The sequence below is a fragment of the Podarcis raffonei genome, chromosome 4 (genome assembly GCF_027172205.1).
Source record: "Podarcis raffonei isolate rPodRaf1 chromosome 4, rPodRaf1.pri, whole genome shotgun sequence".
Lineage (NCBI taxonomy): Eukaryota > Metazoa > Chordata > Lepidosauria > Squamata > Lacertidae > Podarcis > Podarcis raffonei.
This window is the reverse complement of record NC_070605.1, coordinates 93867205-93872429: the sequence shown is the minus strand read 5'-3', so window position 1 is coordinate 93872429 and position 5225 is coordinate 93867205. Positions and strand designations below refer to the sequence as shown.

Here is a 5225-nt window from a genome sequence, read left to right as displayed (position 1 = left end):
CAACCCAGTCAGATGGGCAGGGAATAATAATAATAATAATAATAATAATAATAATGGACTAAAACACCAACTTTAAAAGTAAAAGACACTATTTTTGTAACAATCATAGACATAGCTATCAAAATATTGTAAATACATACTTCTTCTTAGAGTTGTTCAGTAGAATCCCTGATTTGGACCTTGTTGTGCTGGTCCCGGGGGGAGGTTACCGTGGGGCGAGGTCCACAACCTGAGTTGAGGGTCGGCAGACAGTCCTCCTCGGGCGAAGTGGGGTCCACAGCGGGAAGCCGGGCAAGGACAGGAACTGTGGGGGAAACAGGACTGGATGCTGGCCGAAACAGCTCATCAACGACGTTGCTCCCGCAACCTGGGACCGAGCTGACTGGCCTTTATCTTCTCTGAGGCCAGGGGCGGTCCCGGCCCCCAGGAGACCTGCCTCTCCTGGCCTTAAGGCGAGCACTCCTCCTGGGAGAAACCAGTTACCTTTGCCTCTCTGCCCTGAGCCTCTGCAGTTCAGGAGAGGCTGAAGGGTTACTGGGCACAGGGGGAGACTCACCTGTACGCACTGAGTCCTCAACCACCTCTGGAGCCAGAGTGGATTCACCTGGTGCCTGCTCCTGAGGATCCGGCACAGGTGCAGGCGCTTCAGAATCAAGGCCCTGCCCCAGTTCAGCCAGCCCTGGAGGGGGGGACTCCTGTGCAGGCTGGGATTCCTCCGGTTCAGCCTCTGAATCGGATTCCCAGGCCATCACACTTGTTAAGAGTAGAAATGAATCCCTCCACCACAAGAATGAGTTTCAAAACTTTACTGCAGAATAATCTTAAATATTAGTTACAGTAAGATAAATGTTACAAAATAATAAAGTAACAAGTTGCTCTCAGGTACCAGCCAAAATGGTTCAGTCCTTTATACAGTTTAGTAAACTTTCCTCTCTCTGGTCCCAGAGAGAGATCCTAGGTTTTTTCATCACTGTGGAGCTTAGCTGCAGCTGCACCTATTACAGCTAGGCTTCACTGACTTCTTAAATTTCCTCTCTAGCTGTGAGAGAGCTGCAGCTCAGGTTTCTGTCTATGAGTCATCAGGTAGCCTAACCCTGTGAAATAGAAAAAACATCAGTCTTCTGCTTTCATCTAGACTGCAACCTCTTGCGTAATGTAAATTTCTCTATTATGCAAATGCAAACTTTTACATAAGTCTTAACTTCGGTGCATACAAAAATTACATTTTCTGCATATTAGACAGTTTTACTGTCTTTGAGAAAGTATGTTTTTCTTTGACATAGGAATTCATATGCTTTTCTACTCAGAATTTGGAAGATCTTAACAGGGATTACTGATGTTTTTAATATGCATTCTTAAATATTCACTTACAGTTAAGGTTGGGGGAGAACGTAGATTCACTTGGTACCTATAAAATCTGCACTTTCTGAAACAATATGCAACATGAAACAGCCATCCTTTGATATTTGCACTGTTTTTGCATTTTACAATGCAGTTCTTCATCTAAGCAATATATACCATAAATGCATATACAGTGGTACCTCGATTCCTGAACGCCTCTGTTGTCGAACATTTTGGTTTTCGAACGCTGAAAACCTGGAAGTAAATGCTTCCATTTTCGAACGCTTTTCGAAACATGTGTTACATGGCTACTGCTGAGTGCAAGAAACTCTTGCAACTAATGGGAAGCCGCGCCTCGGTTTTTGAACATTTCGGAAGCCGAACTGTCTTCCGGAATGGATTACGTCCGAGAACCAAGGTACCACTGTATAAGTAAAAAATTCCCGTTAAATGCTTAGCTTTTGCCCTTACTTTTAACCAATTGATGTTTCTCTTGATTCCACTTGGGTGTCCTGGTGAGAGAAAAGATAGGGTTGAATTTGTTTTTTTAAAAAATAAACTAATTTCATAAACTAAACTTCATACAATGTGGCTCTGGTAACCTTTGGATGCAGATGGAAGGGGCGTAGAGAGCTTCATGAAGTTTGTAAATAAAAAATGGGGAACACGTAGCCATGTTGCTGGACCACCATCAATGACCACTGGGGACGATGAGAGTTCTTATCCAACCTCTGAAAGGTGATTGGTTCCCCATTGTTGTTCTAAAGGCACATCCAGGGAGAGAGATGGAGAGAGAGATGCTTTTGACAACACAATTCCCCTCTGACTATGGTGGCCTCCCCTGAGTCAGAACCACATGTAGCAGCAAAATTAATTAGCACTTTTAAGCAGGGGGTCATATGAACATGGAAGGGACGCGGGTGGCGCTGTGGGTAAAACCTCTGCGCCTAGGGCTTGCTGATCGCATGGTCGGCGGTTCAAATCCCCGCGGCGGGGTGAGCTCCCGTCTTTCGGTCCCAGCTCCTGTCCACCTAGCAGTTCGAAAGCACTTGTAAGTGCAAATAGATAAATAGGTACCGCTTTATAGCGGGAAGGTAAACGATGTTTCCGTGTGCTGCGCTGGTGCTGGCTCGCCAGAGCAGCTTCGTCACGCTGGCCACGTGACCCGGAAGTGTCTCCGGACAGCGCTGGCCCCCAGCCTCTTAAGTGAGATGGGCGCACAACCCTGGAGTCGGACACGACTGGCCCATACGGGCAGGGGTACCTTTACCTTTACCTTTACATATGAACATCTACCCAGGTATTTTCATGCCTGCTAAAACATAGCAGTTTGGTGTGACTGCTAGACGTGTGAAGGCAGAATCGTTTTGTTGCTGTTACCAACCTCTGTACATAAATGAAAAACAACACTAATTTCATTGGGGAGAAATAAGTGCAGAGTAGTTTAAATGCTCTGTGGCCAGGACTCTTCTGCTATGGCGTCTTTGACATTTGAATTGCAAACAACCTTTCTTTGGGGGAAGGGTGGGGTTGGAGAGGGAGAAAAACAAATTCCCTCATATAGAAACCTTGGATAACTGCCTCATATGTAGTTATACAGGTCGCTGCCTTCTGCATTTTTACAGTGGCACTGGCAAATATTTCAGAAACCCTGCTGCGCTTGCTTTCTTGCTAAGAGAGCATACTGCTAGTCCCCCGGAGGCAACTGTCAATATTCAGAGTAGCTTCACTAGCTGCAAAATGGGATTGAAAATTAACAGGATGGACACAAGCGACACCGGCTGAAGTGTTCAGATTAATCTTGAAGAGGTTTGGGACACCTCTCCTTGACACAGCCTTCTCCTGACATCAGGAAGAAACATTGTACAGGCAAGGATTTGCCTATATATTTCAGTACCACCATCTTAAGTAGCTGTATCAGTAATTCTGGGTCTTGCACCTACTGCAATGATAGCCAGAAAGATAATGCTTCTCACTTTTCTGTTTTGTTCTCTGTCCTGTCCTTGTTTCACGGAGGGGAATGGCTCCAGCGGCAATTATTAAAGAAGATTATAGAAAGGAAAGGGAAGAAGCTGTGTGAGGCAAACTTCTATTGGCACCATCTATTACAATATTGAACACAGCGTCAGGAAAAATTAGAATCTGAGGAGGGCTTGTTCTTTAATGTCACTTAATTGTTGTCAGGTGAATTGAAATAGACGATGAACATGTCAGTGTGTGCTATCAGTTTGGGCAGATGTCACATTGCTTTTTTAAACACATACACACACACACACACACACACACAAGCCCAGCACAAATGTCCTTTCCTGCAACAGAACAGCACAGCTGAAGTTTAGCCCCAAATCAATTTGATATCAACACATTAGTGGGGGTTGATTTCATTGCCGTGTGCATTCACTGCCAAAATGGCAGAGTTGTTGAGATGGCAAGCTGAGGGGTTTGGTTGTAAATCGATGGTATCAAAACAACAACAACAACAGGCCACTACCGCTCCCATAGATCCTTCAATGGAAATTGACTGATCTTTAAAAAAAAAATCCGAAGAAATCGCAACCATTCTTTAAAATGCCCCCAAATAGTAAAAATAAACAAATAGCCATGCTTAGTTACCAGATGAGCTGTTTCCTCCTACTGCTTCAGCAAGGAGCTATTGTGAAAACTTCCAGCTTTTCAATCTTTCCTTCTGTCAAAGCTTCATGCCACTTTATATGGGAGCAGGGGCAATGAGGCCAGTTGCCATGGTCCCCACACAGGAAGAAGGCCACTTCAACAAGGTCAGATCTATTTTCTTCCGAGGCAGTAATGCTGGGGGAACACCAGGACCAGGAATCATTTCAGTGTGTTGAGTCCGCCAGCTGTTGTTAATGGGCCATTAACTTCGGCAGAATGGTGTGTTTTTATTGCCCTGATCTTTGGTCTGCAAATTTTAACAATGGACTCTTTAACTCCTCCCTTCCCCCACCCATAGTCTGACCAATAGCTTGGATGTCAGGGTGATGAAATGATCATTCGTCCCAAGAATGTCAAGGAATATTTACTGGCTCAACTTGCATTCTTAGAATCCTGAACATGTCCTTTCCCCATGAATTACTGTAATTTCAGCACACTTTAGAAACACACATTATAGTCACTGGCTGGGCCATTGCCAATTTGACCTTGTATTTTGGAAGTACCATAAGCTGTTCCCACATCTTCACTGCTATAGTAGTAATTGGTGGTCCCTTGACACTCTCTCTTTCCTGGGACAAGTCAGGTGGCTAGGTCAGAACAGCCAACTTGCGGGGACTTATACTAGTGAATGGTGATACCCACCAAATTCAGCTTGGATTGTAAAATACTCACCAACATGCAGACATTCAGGCATGTATAAATCGGCAAGTCTATTTTGGGTTGTAGCCTTAAAAAAGTGGAAGAATGGAACCACAGACTTATGTACAGTTAAAAGCAGCTTTGTTCCTCAGAGATGCACAAAATAAGTACCTCGTTGCAAGATTTCTCCATAATTGATAGTAAATAATATAGCACAGTTGAAATATATTTCTACCAGCAGATGGCACACTTAGATTACATATTTCATAGCCACTAAAATATTTCATTATTCCAGATTATCCCCCCCTTTTTTTGAGGGGAGAGGAGAGAACCTTGTACTGCTCGGATTTAAATGGTGTTGCTTGTTTAAAAACATCTTATTCTATTTGACATATCCCTGTCTAAGAAGTATTTTACAGAATAATAGAAACAGAATAGAAACACAATCTCCACAATGGCTGAATAGGCCTATGTGCAGAATTAACCTTGACATCAAATCTATTTAATGCTTATGTTTTCATCTTTCTGACATAAAGATCAAACACTTTCCAGGCAAGAATGTTTTGTTGGCA

At 43.7% G+C, this 5225-nt stretch overlaps 1 long non-coding RNA gene across 1 annotated transcript; it reads right to left on the bottom strand.

Moving 5' to 3' along the window:
• Positions 1 to 791: 791 nt before the first annotated feature.
• Positions 792 to 4248, bottom strand: LOC128411937 (uncharacterized). The gene is made up of 3 exons (XR_008329971.1): positions 3955 to 4248; positions 1813 to 1853; positions 792 to 1094 (listed from the first exon to the last, which is right to left on the bottom strand). It is a non-coding gene; the product is annotated as an uncharacterized LOC128411937 (long non-coding RNA).
• Between the last annotated feature and the right edge of the window lie 977 nt (positions 4249 to 5225).